This window comes from Xyrauchen texanus, chromosome 12 (genome assembly GCF_025860055.1).
Source record: "Xyrauchen texanus isolate HMW12.3.18 chromosome 12, RBS_HiC_50CHRs, whole genome shotgun sequence".
Classification (NCBI taxonomy): domain Eukaryota; kingdom Metazoa; phylum Chordata; class Actinopteri; order Cypriniformes; family Catostomidae; genus Xyrauchen; species Xyrauchen texanus.
The window spans coordinates 3,088,504-3,105,426 of record NC_068287.1 but is presented as its reverse complement, the minus strand read 5'-3'; the positions used below and the strand labels follow the sequence as shown (position 1 = coordinate 3,105,426).

The 16,923-nt window shown below is 38.3% G+C and overlaps 1 protein-coding gene across 7 annotated transcripts in view; it reads left to right on the top strand.

The window, feature by feature from the left end:
- The first annotated feature begins 4,052 nt into the window (after positions 1-4,052).
- Positions 4,053-16,923, top strand: part of LOC127653449 (testis-expressed protein 2-like) — a 59,327-nt gene continuing 46,456 nt past the window's right edge. For all 7 annotated transcript variants that reach the window (XM_052140145.1, XM_052140144.1, XM_052140142.1 and 4 more), the window contains exon 1: positions 4,053-4,261. The gene's annotated coding sequence lies outside the window, so the exon portion shown is untranslated. The remainder of the gene's footprint in view (positions 4,262-16,923) is intronic.

Here is a 16,923-nt window from a genome sequence, read left to right as displayed (position 1 = left end):
GACGCTGGCTCGGCAACAACAACGTGGGACCCTGGCTCGGCAACCATGACATGGGCCCCTGGATAGAATACCATGACGGTGGATGGCTCTGACATGGCAGTCACTGTAGGAGTGCATATTTCCTCCTCAACCACTCCTATAGTGAAAGATGAACCATGACATGGGACCCTGGCTCGTTGACCTCGACATGGGACGCTGGCTCAGTGACCACGACGTGGAACACTGGCTCGGTGACAACGACGTGGGATCCTTTCTCAGTGACCACGACGTGGGATCCTGGCTCGGCGACCATGACATGGTTCCCTGGATCGAATGGCAGTCACTGTAGGAGTGCATATTTCCTCCTCAGCCACTCCTACAGTGAAAGATGAACCACTCAATTGTAGGGCTAAATCAGTGAAGTGAGCCAGATTGAGGGTAATTCGACTGTCAGGCATCAGGGAGGAGACCGGCTAATTCAGCCCAAATAGAAAAAATCCTAGAGGGCAATATTATTAAAGTCCACCCTGCAGGCCAGCGTGCAGAAGTCCTCTACATATTCCTCTGGGGACGATTCCCCTGACATAGATGTAGGAGCTGAACTGCTGGATTCATAGTAGGTCAGGTATTCTGTAACAATTGCTGGCAATGATAGGCAGATGAAGACGATGATGATTTGAAGAACCCAAGTTCAGTTTATTTACATCAATGTGAAATCCAAAAACCGTGAACATAAACACAAACTTGACATCCAAACAATGTTACATTAACAATACCTGACCAAGGACCATAGCAAACATGAGGGTTTAAATACAAGGACATGGTAACCACATGACATAAACAACCAATGACGAGACTGAGCTAATAAAATGTAAACTAGATACTAAAACATGAACCAATGACATGACAAGACTTACAATGAGTTAACAAGACAATAAACCAATAAAAAACAAGACACATGAACATGGATGGAAAACTGGACATCATATGACCAGGAAACCACATGACATGAACAGGAACTGAACTTTCAAAAGACATGAACTCAAACATGAACAAAACACATAACATGTGACAGTGTATTTCATGTACATATTTTTTAGTAATGTACATTGTGATCAAACACTGATTCAAGTAATAGTATAAAGCACTGAATTTAACATAACATACTGTATGTATGGTATCAGTACTTTCCTATATAGATGTTAGATGTTTAGTGAAATAAACAATGCTGTGTAGTAATGAATTACATGTTATCTGGATTGCCAAATCAGATTAAAAAATAAATAAATAAATACAGACCTGATACTAGCCACGAGCCATAATGACACTAAAGTTGAAGGGGTACTCCATAAATAAATGTTGAAATAATTGCATGAGTGTGGTATAGTTCATTTTAGTTTTGCTTATTGTTTTGTACTGGGCTTCAAAAGTGTACATGAATGCACTTTTGCTTCTATGACAAATTTTAAGATAAATATAAATGGTCTGATCTGTTACCACATATGGATAGCATTTGTAATGCCAAAATCAGATGTTTATTGTAAATCGGTATATGTCTCATCACAGTCATGACTGTTTTGTTGCTTGGAACTGCCCCCAAGACTTTCACCCACTGTTGCACTTGTGTATATGGTTAATTGACAATAAAGGGATTTGATTTAGCTTTGATTTGAATTGCGAGAGTAAGAACATTTTCAGTGCATTTTTTCTAGAACCATATCACCCTGCCTGGCAAGGTTGATGCTGGAAGAGGTACTAGTGATGCCAGCAGGGGGTGCTCACTCTTCATTCTGTGTGGGTCCTCATGCCCGGTATAGTGACAGGGACACTGTACTGTAAAAAGGCACTGTCTTTTGGATGAGATGTTAAACAAAGGTCCTGACTCTCTGTGGTCATAAAAAATCCCAGGGCATTTATCAACAAGTGTAGAGTTGTAACCCCAGGTCCACTGGCCTCTTTCCCTCATGGCTTCCCTATATGTATGATTTGGCTACATCATTATACTCTCCTCTCCACTATAAGCTGGTGGTCGTTCTGGTGTACTATATGGCTGCTGCACACTGGTGGTGGTTGAGAAGATTCCTCTGCTACTATGTAAGCACTTTGAGTGCCAAGAAAAGTGCTATATAAATGTAAGGAATTAATTAATTTAATCCATTAAGCAAGTTTTATTTGATGCTTTAAGCAACATTAGGTTTTAGATTACCTGGAAAATGTAATCCAAGAGATTGTTACTGTCTACATCTTTAGTTATGTAATTTGTAATCATTTCCCGATTACAAATCAGAAGTAATCTACTCAGCACAGGAAAAAAAACTTCTGAATTAAATGCAGTAGGCCTATGTTCCTTAAAGGATTAGTTCACCCAAAAATGAAAATACAGTCATTGTTTACTCACCCTTTGTTGTTATAACCCTATATGACTGTCTTTCTTTTTCTTAACACAACGGGAGAAATTGTGAAAACATGTTGTGTTCAGTGATGTCATCCAATGGCAGTTTATGGTGACTACCTCTTCAAGCTTCAAAAGAACACAAAAGTATAATTCAGTCTCAGTATACTCTGAAATTAAACAGAAACATACATGCAGGCAGCCACAGTCACCCCATGTCCTAAATCAGAGTTTTTGTCCTAACCAGCCATAACCAGCGGCGGTACATTCTATCAATCGTTTATTTTCTATTTTCTATTTTCGAGTTGCACAGGCAACTCTGTCCACTGTGAAATGGCACAGGTCCAAAAACATTCAAAGAAATAAGGCTGGGCATAGAAATGCATTGTGGACTACAGACTGATGTATAAACATTGCTTATGCACAAATGGGTATTGAAATGTGCGTAAGCAATTTCCCATGAACATATCATGATTTATATATAAAAAATAACTTAGTGTAAATATGTGCGCAACGTCCGGACACTCTTGGCTGTGCGTACGCACTCTTTTACTGGTGTGTGTGAACTGGTGACTCCAGCTGGACAAATAATGAACTGAACAGACTGATTATAAACTCTGATTTTCATTTAATTCACATTTAGAATAAAAAAGGTATATAGTTAAGCACTTAAAATAGAAGTAATAGATATCAAGACAATAGTAGGTTATATTATTTGTATGTAACTAATTGAAAAGGCATTCAACTATAAGCTGTAAAAGGGAAATATTGGTTTGGGATGTGCTGTGTTTGGAGAACTTTCCGGTGTCATCATAGAGAAGGAACATACAGTCACTAAAATGACAGCGAAGATTTCATAGTTTGAGATATTTTCTGGTCTATTACAATCATGATCTGAGATAAGTAGGCTACAGCATTTGAATAAAGATTATCTGTAATGCCATGCGCACTTGACTGACGTGAATAGCTTGGTAAAACGGACAGCAGATTTAAGACAGGCACTGCTCGCCACCTTCAATAGTCGAGTGGTCCATTGGAGATACATGTCTCATCAGAAACAGCATTATACAGCTGCAAACAGGTACAACAATTCACATAAAATGCGCATAAACTGTGCTGCCTGCTCCACTTCATCCTGACCCTCATTGCAATGAAACCCCCGTTCTAGACTAATAAAATAATTATGAAAAGTACATTTGCCATTCAGCTGTTTTTATTATTATTATTTATTTTATTAAAATATCAGTCAGAAATAAAAACGTAGTAATCCAATGATATCAGACAATGCTGCACAAATAATTGTAATAATGTTCGTCTTGTTTCCGGTACTAAATATTTAACTTCTGTGATTTATGCATGCATCAAAGAATTAAACAAATTTTAACTATAATTTAAATTAAATATATTTATATAATATAATATAATATAATATAATATAATATAATATAATATAATATAATATAATATAATATAATATAATATAATATAATATAATATAATATAATATAATATAATAATATATAAACGTGAGTCCCATCTGATCATCCAGCAGGGGGCGACTTTGTCCTGCGCTTTTGTCCAGGTCAGAGCCCTTCCAGTTGGTCACCAAAACAAACACACGCCCATTGTACCAGACATTATAATCAATCACAAAGCGGATTGGATTGAAGAGAGACGTGTATCAGTCGGTCGCACGGAAAAGATTGGGATTGCTCTAGTCTGTATTATTTGGACATTTCCTCCGCTCGCTTCCTTGATTCCTTGTTAGTTAATCATAAACAGATAAGATGAGGTGTACAGGGACACATCCACAGTGGACATATAATTGATACGCAGCAAGACGCTGTGTGTTGTTTGAGAGGAATCTCAGCTTGGTGAAGATGTTTACTGGTAAGTTTGCGCTCACGCCCATCATAATGTATGTGTTGTTGCTATGAATCACATTACTGTCTCCACATAGACGAGTAACATAGCAACCGCGCAGAAATCTGCTCTGTCTGTGATTATATATGAGAAGTGTTTCATTTTATTATCTCGACTGCATCTTTACACTGAAGTAGTCGCGGGTGATTGACAGACAGTTTATGTTTGCCTTTACAGAAAAGTATTGTGGTGGTACCATGGTATAGTGATGTTTTCAGATAATATACGCTGGCAATCTGATCATGAATGATAGTGATATTCATATACCATGGTATTTTCATGGCAGAAGATACAATGTTCAAAATAGTATTAGCATGGTTCTATGTCAATAAACCATACAATGGTACTTTAAGCATATGTTGCTGATGGGTTATTGTCGCCATTAAATACTTCAAAGAATGCTAGGGTATTAAAATGGTAGACCGAGCACAGTTGTAACACTTTTAGCTTTTTGCTATAAGCACAAATACTGGCGAGAATAAACTTTTTTTTTTCTTCACATGAGATGCCTTTATCTGTCTATCAAAAAGCATGACAAAAACCTCCAAACATTGTATATATTTTCGACAATGAGAGCTTTTGTAACAACTGTCCCCATGACAGACACTCATTTGTATTGTGGTAAAAAGGCTATCAGGCCTACAGGTTGATTTATTTTTTTAAATGTAAGTGAAATATACTAACACATTTTATACTCTGGGAGTATAAAATATTTCAAACATTTCTAATGCTTGCATATGTATCGATTCTTTTTTTTATCTTCCCCAATTTGGAATGCTCAAATCTCAATGCGCTCGTGGTGGTGTAGTGACTCACCTCAATCCAGGTGGCGGAGGATGAACCTCAGTTGCCTCCACATCTGAGACCGTCAATCCACACATCTTATCACGTGACTTGAGCGCCATGATTTTCTGTGGTATCAACACACAACTCGCCACATGCCCCACCGAGAGCGAGAACCACGTTATAGTGACCACGAGGAGGTTAACCCATATGACTCTACTCTCCCTAGCAACTGGGACAATTTGGTTGCTTATGCCTCCTACACACTACACGACTTTCAAAGATGTCGGATCGTGATACCGTTCATATTACACAACTGTCTGTCTTGTCACTAAAGTTGTAGCATTTTCAAATTACATGAGGAAGCGGCAATGGGTGTAAACACATTACAAAACATTTCACTATTGACGAATCCCCGACGACTATGCCTGGACTCCAAATTTCCTTTCACAACTGAATACACACGAAAAGTGATACAAAAACAAATGCATGATCATATGTGATGCATTTCAGAATATGATGTGTATGTTTTTAATCATATATTTTATTGGTTACAATATGAAAAAGTACCTCCTACTGAATAATCTACCTATTTGCTTACCTGACTGTCCAAAAGAATTTGCAATTTCTCTCCAAATCTTCTCTTTCTCCACCTTGTTGTGGTACAGTTAAGAGGAAACATCAAATAGGCACTGGTGCTCCTGCCAGTGTTCCACTCGTTTTTCCTCTCCAATGAGACTTTCTTGATACCGCAAACATGCTAGTTGATATGTTGCAGGTACATCAGGACTCCTCCCACTGAAACTTCCCGTGCCCTGTTTCTTGTTCTCTCATTGGCTGTAGGTCAACACTGCAGTTGTATTCAGTCAAAACATATTCCACATTGCACGATTTGGAATCGCAGACAGGTCCAGATATTTAACATGCTAGATCTCTCGCTGACATCGGCGATCTCTCAAATCACGTATTTGATAATTCATACATTGCGAGCTTTGATTTGCCCATGATTTCGGGCTTTTGTCGGCAATCTCCATAAAACAGTCGGCAAGCAAAAATCGGGCTTAAAATCGTGTAGTGTAAACTCTGCATTAGGAGACCTGGCTGGAGTCACTTCGCACTCCCTGGATTTGAACTCGTGACTCCAGGTGTGGTAATCTGAGACAATACTCACTGAGCTACCCAGCCCCCCATATTTATCAGTTCTAACACTTAAGCTGAAACTCTTTTCTTAGTTTTCCTAACCCTGATACGAGGCATCATGTGACATCTATCTACCATCCATCCGTTCATCACCGTATAATATGTCTTTCTATCTGGCTTTCTACCAATTATTTAATTAATTAATTTGTCTTGCTAACTTATCAAGCCTTCCAACTGAATAAAAGCTATCAAAACTCTAGTGGTCCACCTTGCATGTTTGCCTGAACTTGTATTCTAGCATGTCCTAAAATATGGTAAGTAGACAAATCAGTAATTACAACCAGCAAAGTTTATTTTCACTGTCAGACTGGAGTAACAATCTATTCTCACTGAAAGAGGTGTTAAAAAAAGAAGCTAACATCTCAGACATCATATTGTCAGATTTTCACCATGGGAACAATCGTTTTTCCAAAATACCATAGTTCTGTTTTAACTTCTGATCCACCACTGTTGAAACAATGAAATTAATATTGTGAAAGCCTCTTAGAATATTTGAAGGAGATTGCATGTTAATTCATTTGGATTATACAGCAGTGAAAATAACTCTAGAAACTATGGTATTTGGGTAGATACTACAGTTTATGCTACAGTACTACTGTATGGTAAATTTGTTGTTAGGGAAAGTACTTAAAATATGAATATTCAAATACATACGGTAATAAAATAATATAAAATCTTATAAAGTCAAATGGAATGACAGAAAACTCTGTGTTGTTTTATGTATAGAGCTAAGGGAGTTTGTGTTTCTCGCAGCTCTAAAAATAGCACTGATCCCTTTTGCATTACAAATAGATTCAGAAGCAGGAAGGCCGGTGATATGTTAATGACCTGTTTCTGCCGTTATTTAATCATTCTTTTAACAATTTGAATGTGCAAATCATTAAATGTGAGATAAGATACTCTGACTAACCTTCATTTAAAGCATGGCTTACATTTGAAATAGGTTACTTAAGTGTGTTTAGTCAGAGATACTTTAAGACACAGCCAGACTTATCTCACAGTGAAATCGGAAACAATAGGTTGACATTTCTTTAGATAAAATCAGTTTGTGCTTACTGAAATGCAGAACACTGCCCCCAGTGGCCAAAGCAGTAACTGTTGTTGGCCGTATGCAAGTGTATCTGTCTGCTTCCGGCAAGACGACAAGGAACACCCACTCCACGACACGCCCTCCTTGGATCATAAAGTGATTCTGTTGTCTAGAAGAACTATTAAAAATCCTAGGCAATCGCTGTATGTTTCATGTTGTCTTAATTGTGTAAAAATAACTTTTAAATGACTTGTCACATATCATATTATTAAACCAAAGATATAAATGAGGAAATTAAACATTCCTCTGTTCTGCTTTCTCCAGTTAGTTCACAAGCTAGCCAGTTAGCATATTAGGGTAGCATACCGCTGACGACTTCGATTCAGTTTCATCACATTTCTCTTCACAGTCACCACCTAGTGAGACAACGGTCTGATTGTATTCAATAGAACTTTTAAGTTGTGGTATGTTTAATATTTTTTTAATGTTTCAATCTTTACAGACAGGGGCGGACTTGGAAGAGAAAGTTGTTCGTTAACCCAAAAGTTGTTAAGTGGTGTTGCTGGCCCAAAAGTTGTTGGATGGGGGGGGGTATGTTTATCATTTTGCAGCCCTCTTCAGCCAGTCGCAGTCCATTTTAGTTTATCGCTGCACGTTCAGGCCCATTTCGTGGCCAGCCAACTGGGAAAAGTCCCGGTTCTCCTTATGGCCAGTCCGCCCCTGGATACAGACATTGCCTGTCAATCATCGTGAGAACGTGTATGCGCATTAGCAAGCTGGTAAAATGTCCTTTTTTTTTTTTTTGTGTAATCTGAGGTAAAGAAGCACAAATTATGATACCAGTGTTGTCAGATTTTACAGCTGATTTGAAATATGTCCTTTAATCGTGATCTTGACCAACCATTTTGGAGATTTCAGTCTTTCCTCATTCAAGTAGATAGAAGCTGCACTGTCATGACTGGAAATGGCCTCCTGAGAGTGTTTCAAAGATGGCTGACAGTGGACTGACTTGCTAGAAAGACTTTGGGTAGGTGTAGGGTTTTTGCAGGACTCCAAATAAACACAACAAACACAGTGTATGAATGTGACATCCAACGGTTGCAAGACTCAAGCATTTTACTGGTTATTTGAAGGGGACATAACATGCAGTGGGCGTGCCTTGTAGTGGGCATGTGTTGTAGAGTTGGTGGAATAAAAATTTAATGTTAAAGGGAAAAATAAAGCCTCCAAATCAAGCTCGTTGTAATCGCAATTGCTTTCTGGTTTCAACGTGGTAAGAGATGCCGCTTGTCAGTGAGTCAGAATAATATAGCCAATCCTAGGGTACCGGAACACTCGGAAACAACATGCTGACTTTTACTTATGGTCATGTTGACTAGAAATAGTCCCTGACGTGGAAACTAAGCTTAATAGTTGATCTCCACAGGTGCTTCATATTGTTTGACATGCTCTCTCTCTCACACAAATTGAAGTAATTTTATTTTCAGTCATTTGTCCAGTATCTCCTGCAGTGTGGGTGCTGCTCACATATAACTCATTAAATTTGCATGATAGTTTGTCTGTATGTTTGTGTGTGTTGAGTGACAGACAGCAGTTCTGTCAGTGACTTGCACACTTGAACCTGCCATATGTAACATGTCACAACAAACAGCCTGAGCTGCACTAAGAGTGTGTCTGACACTGAAAGATGAGGCTCAAACCATGATGTTTTTAACAGTCGTTAATTTTCATACTGATAGTAAATCACCTAATTTACTGTACAACTGCTTGTTTTTGCAAACAACAGGACATGTAATTGAGTTTCAACAACAATTTAAAGAATGCTGTCTTTTGTTTAGCATGCTTTTGTAATCACGATGTGTGTCTGTGTTGTCCAGGTTGATGATGCCGAATGTATGCACACACGGTTGCAGGTTGAGATTGAATGCGGCTGAGGTCTCGACATGAGTGCTGTGATTTTGAACTGTGTTCGCATTTGTAATGCTCAGCCCTGATGTCATGTTATTCCACATAGGGCTGTGAATTAGCATGATGTAATCGGATATTGACAAGATCTGACAAATACCCCAATGGGGATTCTGTCAAATATATGAAATGGTAGCGCAGTATTTATCATGCACTAAAGTTTTTAGATACTAATCAAATTATTCTAACGTTAAAATCATTTATGGATGTGCCAGACTATATGTTAGGCTACTGCTGCTGCTAATCGGCACTGGAAGTTGTCTGCAATTATTTCCCCGTTAAGCGTTTCAATATTTAATTTAAACATTTACATTTTGGGTTACATTAAGGTTACATTTAATTACTGTCATGTTGATGTTACTTTTTGAAATCTATATGAAGTAAATGAATTGGTTAAAAGGCAGATATCTGTAATTTAGCTATACCTTTCATTTAACATCAGACTGTGCATGCTTTCACTCACAATGAAAAATGTCACTATGCAAGAGGAGCAAAAGTATGGGAATGTGTTCACTTCTGTGGTGGTGCAGGAATACCAGGTCCACCGGTTCTACCGGTTTGCAAGTAACTTCATGCATGTCAGGAATCGAGTTCATGGATTAATTGCCTCATGTCCACGTATACGTGTTCTAAAATGTATGTGTATGGTCTAATGGTGCATTCAGACCAGAGGCATCGAGAGCATCAAATCGACCTGAAGTAATTAAGTTTCTATGGCAGTCAGCGGCGAGAAGCAGCACGCCTTGTCTTTGGCGGTGTGGCCGTCATTATGGTAATGAGCTTTGACATGGTTCGGCGGCAACCTATTGGAGTATAGAAGTGCTCCGCTCTAGAGAACACGACATTGTAAACTTTGGTTCCCACCAAACATTAGTTCCGAAGACAAAATTGAGGAGAAACAGATTAGTGGCGGGTTTTCCCATAATATATGATTTGTCCCTGTTTGCTTACAAGGATATAAATAAAAAATAAAAAAACTATGCGTGGACAAAGGTGTCTGAAATTGTTGGTGTGCCAGGTGAGTTGATGAAGTGGATATTATGGTTTATATAATATTATATTAAAAGATTTCATGAGGATACGTTACTTGTTATACGTCGGCAAAATGATACCGGTCGACATTTCTGGATGTTTTCCTGCACCTTTAAATATAGTTCACAAATCTAAGCATTCCGAACGAACTTTGCCGCCAATTTCAACTACATCAGAGTGTCCACGAATCTTCCATATCATTGTTGGCAGGGCAGCCAGAGCGAATTTTGCCGCTCTCGTCACCGCCTCTGGTCTGAATGCACGGTAAGCAGTAAATGGCTATTGTAGGCAAAATATGCCTATTTGTTTCTACATTATTTTTACCCTGCCATTTCATCAAGTTCATCTTTTATTCTGTGAGTGGGTGTCATGTTTTAGGACAATATATTAGGGTTACATTTCTCATATTCCTATGTTTTTCTATCCTAGTTATTTTTTAACTGTTATTTGCTAACTTTCTTAACTGAACAGCTGTGATATTTTGTAGTAGATTAGGATGTACGTGGCAAAATCTGTTCATCTTTTCAGCTTATTTATAATTTTTTTCCATAGACTTGGCTTACCTGTTAATATTTTCAATAATGTGCTCAATTCTTTAATATGTTAGGTGACTTTAATTTGGTGAATTCCATGTAGAACAGGCCTAGGTTTGCTCTTATTTGTCCTGCAATGAAAATTCATTCAATTGTTTTCAATAAATATAGCAGTTATACCTATAACCTACTCTGTAGACATGATGCTATTGCTTCACAACTAGATAAAAACAGCACATACACTGATGAGCCAAAACATTATGACCACTTACAGGTGAAGTGAATAATGTTGATCATCTCATAACAAGGCCACATGTTAAGGTCTGGGTAGATTAGATGGTAAAGGAACAATCAATTCTCGTAGTCAACATGTTGATGCAGGAGAAACGGGCAGGAGTAAAGACCTGAGCAACTTTGACAAGGGCTAAATTGTTATGGCCAGACGACTGGGTCAGAGCATCTCTGAAACGACAAGGCTTGTGGGGCGCTCCCGGGCAGCAGTGGTGAGTACCTACAGACAGTGGTCCAAGGAGGGACAAACCACATCTAATGGCGACACTGTGTTGGGTGCCCAAGGCTCATCGATGCGCTAGGGCAACGAAGGCTATCCCGTCTGGTCCAAACCAACAGAAGGTCTACTGTGGCACAAGTCACAGAAAACTTAAATTATTTTTACTGGAGGAATTTGTCACATAGGGCTTCCCCTAATAGTAGACCAAATGTTAGTCGTTGAGAAGAGTCTTGGTCGACCATGTTTTGATTTGTCGGTTGGTTACAGAAAATAAAACTCCACAGGAAGGGGCGAAGTCACACGGTCAATGAAGGACAGACATGATCGTTTACACGATTGGTCCATTACATTACACGGTAATTAGTTATGTCGGGCAGGAACTCCAAAGGGTAGGATCATTTATAGAGGGTAAAGGATGACCCCAAGAAGGTGACATGCAAACTCTGCAAGCAAACGTTCGACTCTCATTCATCAACTTCAGACATTGCTTATCATTTGAAACATGTAAGTAGCCTAATGTTAGACATTTAGCATGGCCGCTCACTCTAACTTTAGATAACCTAGATAAATATGCACTATTAGGCTTATCCAAGTGTTCGTGGGGAGTGGGGAAGCTAAATTACTACCTCACTTACTGCATGTTTAACTTAATATGCATTTCTCTCTATAAATTATAAAATATTCAGACTATCTCTTGCTGGTTTTTCTGACACATTCAGAATAATTACCGCTTTTGCCTGTGTCGCTGCAGTGTGTGCGCTTGTAAAATTTATATTTTAAAGGTTCATTATTACGGTTTAGTATTTCTCTGTAATGTAGAACTGCAATGTTAGGTATAACATTATTCCTCAGACCTGGAACTCAAACCATTTTCTGATGCCCCCCCAAAAAATATATATTCAAGTAATTAAATTAATATCATAAGCATGCGACAACTAGTCGATTAGGAAAATCCTTGGTCATGGGCAGCCATAGTGTCACAACCCACAGTTTATCGCACACGAGTATGGGGCTGTGTAGACTCCGGTAGGAGTGCCCATGATGACCCCTGTCCAACGTTGAAAGCACCTACAATGGCACGCGAGCTGGACCATGGAGCAGCGGAAGAAGTTTGCCTGGTCTGGTGAGTCCCGTTTTCTTTTACATAACGTGGACGGCTGTGTATGTGTCTGCCGTTTACCTGGGGAAGTGATGGCACCAGGATGTACTGTGGGAAGACGACAAGTCGTTGGAAGGAGTGTGATGCTTTGGCCAATGTTCTGCTGGGAAGCTCTGGGTCCACAATTAATGTGGACATCAATTTGACATGTGCCACCTACCTAAACATTGTTGCACACCAGGTACACCCCTTCATGCAGCGGTCTTCACTGATGGTAGTGACCTCTTTCAACAGGATAATGTGCCCTGCCACAATGCACATATTGTGTGGGAATGGTTTGAGGATTATTATGAAGAGTTCCTTGGTGTTGCCCTGGCCTCCAAATTCCCCAGATCTCAGTCCGATTGAGCATCTGTGGAAATTGCTGGATCAACATGTCCGATCCATGGCAGCTCACAGGACTTGAAGGATCTGCTGCTAATGTCTTGGTGTCAGATATCACAGGACATCTTCAACAGTCTTATAGAATCTATGCCTCACCAAGTCTGTACTGCTTTTGGTTTTGTTTTTTCTAATATTTTTAATCAAATTTATTTGTATTACTTGGGTTAGGCCTATTACTTGTGTCACGTAGGAATATATTTTCATAACTGGCTCAGCAGTGGAGGCAGGAGGGTTGATGTAATCGGATATCATGTTTTTTTTTTTTTTTATGGAAAAGAGTAGCAGGAACATTCTGCTAAATATCTCCTCTAGTGTTATACAGATTTTTAATGATAGGGTAAAAGGCAGACTTTTCATTTTTAGGTGGATAATTACTTAACATTTGTGTTGTTAAGTGACAATAAATGGAGTAGAGACACTTTGTTCTGAGCGTCTGTTTAAGACTGCTGATTTTACTGTCTGTGTTTGAGGTTTTTGCAGTATATGTTGAAACTCAAGCTTATGAAATGTGTTTCTAATTTTATTTTCCTCTTTCTGTTTATTTTTTATTCCCCCTCATTTCTCTTCATCTTATATTGAATGGAGACTTATGATTGTAAAGACATAAAAAAAACCCTCAGTGAGGACACGGTCCGATGCAGAAGAGCGAGTGCTCTTAAAGCTATTATGGCGCATATTCTTGGTCTCCATATTTCTGTTTGTATGTGTCTGTATCTCTGTGTAAATGTGTATGTGACTCAGCAATAACTGTGCTCACATGGCTCAGATGAGTTGAATTGTATGCACACATAAATCTGGGTACAGGCCAGTACTCTTTAATAAGTAAAGAAACTTCTAACTACACATTATTTCAATATAAATGTATAGCTTATTAAGAAACACTATTATTAACTAGTATACTGGATATAGTAGCAGCAAAATTAACAGTAATTCCACTATAAGTCATCAGGAGAAAATAAGTAGTTTGTTTTTGCAAAATTCTTTTGTGAGGATTCAGATCTCTTTTTGCTCAATTTAATTGTAAGATATCAGCTCACATTTCATTCACACAGTTATTTATTGGAACCCATTCAACTTAAATATTATAATTTTTAAACAAATAATAATATACTAGTAATATATCTCATTCATGCACCTTAAACTTTTGAACCCTCACGCTTTTATTTTGACATTCTGAACTCTCCAGGAAGTCTTGTAAGTGTCTGTTTTTAGGCAAGTTCACAGTAGTTTAATTCACTTCTTTTATAAATGATAAAATGCTCCTCCTGAACCGAACTTTTGAGCATCTACATCTGAGATGTTGTTCGTGAGTAGTGTTCAAATATTGCACACCACGTGAAGATTAAAAGTGTGTGTGTGTGTGTGTGTGTGTGTGTGCGCGTGCATGCGTGCGCACAGAGTACAGAGCAGCGCCATTCACTGACGCTGATTACTTATTTAATCACAGCCTTTTGTGATTCACAGAGCTATCACACATCTTCAAGTGGCTTTGAATAAAATGCACGTGTCATATGAAGTGTTTTTATGGTTCTTTTATGTCATTTTTGGAGCTTGACAGTAACAAACATTACTAACACACCGTATCGGATTTGGATTGGGCCCGTCGAACCGATACCGATCAGTATAAAAGCTTCAGTATCGGATCGGTGCATCCCTAGTTGTTTGAGCTTTTAATGTTATGTAATTTTGTCCTTTCAGCGGTGGGGCTACATTTGTAGGCATATTCAATTCTGGTGTTACTGATGCAATTCCTGTGGGTGGAGTTAGTGCCGTGTGTTTAGTTACATAATTTCCCTTTTTTATGCCCCTTCCGGTATCCTTGTGTGGATGCCAAGCAAAGTAATCGTTCTTTTTGGCTGAACATGACCAGTGATCTTCCAAGCTGATGTTGCTCCCACACAATAGTTTTGCATTACCTCGCAATAGTTTGCGTTCTCTTGCAATAAGCTTCGCTTTACCTTTCAATAGTTTTGCATTCCCTAACATTAGTTTGTTTCCTTGCAATAAGTTTTGCATTACCTCGCAATAGTTTGCATTCTCTTGCAATAAGCTTCGCTTTATCTTTCAATAGTCTTACATTCCCTCAAAGTTATGCGTTCCCACGCAATACGTTTTCTGTTCCCACACAATACGTTTTCTGTTCCCACGCAATAAGTTTCACTTTACCTCGCAATAAGTTTAGCTTTACCTCGCAAGAATTTGCATTCGTTCACAAAGTTTTGCCTTCCCTTGCAATTAGTTTTGTGTTCCCTTGCAATAGTTTGTGTTCTCTCATAATACGCATTTCTCTTTCTCACAATAAGTTTTGCACACAATAGTTTGTTCCTTCGCAGTACTTTGGTCCCTCGCAAACTTGTGGTAGCTCACAATATTTTACGTTCCCTCGCAGTAGTTTGCATTTCTTCACAATAATTTTTGCGTTATCTTGCAATAGATTGTGCTCTCTCGTAATGAGTCTTTCCTTTCTCAAAAGAAGTTTTGCATTACCTCGTTATAATTTGGGTTCTCTTGTAACAAGTTTTTCCTTTCATTGCAATAGTTTGAATTCCCTCGCAATATGTTTTGCTTTACCACGCAGTAAGGTATGGTTTACCTTTCAACGGTTTTGCATCACCTCACAATAGTTCGCGTTCCCTTGCAATTACATTTGGCTTTAACTTTAAAAGAAAATAATAATAAAATATATATTATTATTATTGTATTACAGAAATAAGTACAATTACCAATAATAGTGCATATTTTGTCCCACTGAAATGCTCATTTGACAGTAGGGAATTTTCTTTGAGTTGGAATGCAGATGTAAATGTACTGGTATTAACAACAGGAAGGTTATCTATAACAGTTATTAAGGTAAAACTTTAACACCTAATTTATATAGTGATAAATTATTCTTATTACTCATAAGATGACAGTCAACATACATTTTGCCTAGGGCTTCTTAATAGAATAGGCATTTCTAGAACTGACCCAGCTTAAAACCTTTGATTCTATTTTGCATTTGCCCTTTATGAAAATTTGCCATTTTAATGTTTTATAGTTTAAACGGTGGTTTTTGTTACAATACCATGATGACCACTGGTAAATCCAAGAATGGATTTTCACTACCAGCATTTCCCCTATTGTCACTGCACCACTACTGAATTATGAGCGATGCTGTTGGGATTCACATGGTTCATTTAATATTCTTGATGCAACATAACTCTTGCCAGCCCCAGTCAGTACTTTGTACTCTAAGAAAGAGACCCCACCACTCATTTCAAGTGGCCTGCGATATAATTTCTGAAACGTAGGATGGCAGGTGACCAGAACGTCTCACTGAACAATCAGTTAGCGCTTTCTTCACGAATATAAATGAGACATCCCCTGTTATCTGTATGCTTTGGTGCACATTTTGCTCAATTCAAAAGCAGAATGAAACCACACTACATGGCTGAATCATAGCAGCACGAGGGCAGAGCAGGTGCTGTAATTCGAGGACTGAGATGCAATGCGTGGATTGTGAATCCCGTTTGAATGCGGTAGTCTGTTGAACAGGGTTGTCTGTTGTAAAACTCTTCTGTCTCTGTAATGAAACTAGTTTCAAACAAACAGCCCCTGCATCCTAAACAACACAAACAAAGAAAACAGGAGAAAACGGCTTTTCAATTCAAAGATCGCAACGCTTACAAAAATGTACCATGTATTTACTGTAGTAACACTAACTGTACTGAATGAACTATGGTTGTTGTGGCAGAAAATCTTTCTACATATATTTAGACTGCTGTTTTTTCATTACACAAATGCCAGATTTCTTTATATAGAAACCATAGTTACTAATCGTGGTAGTGAGGAGCCGTAAATGGCTTTACATGATTGCCATGAACAATTACAAATATCATTGTTAAAACTATGAAGAACTATGGTGCTTTTTCATAATTATGGACCAAGCTAACAGTTTTCCATCTGTGTAAAATCTGTTCTCGTATAATGCACTCTGATTGTAGGAAAATGTTGTTTTGTTTACCTTCAGAAATTCCAAGACATGACTGTGTC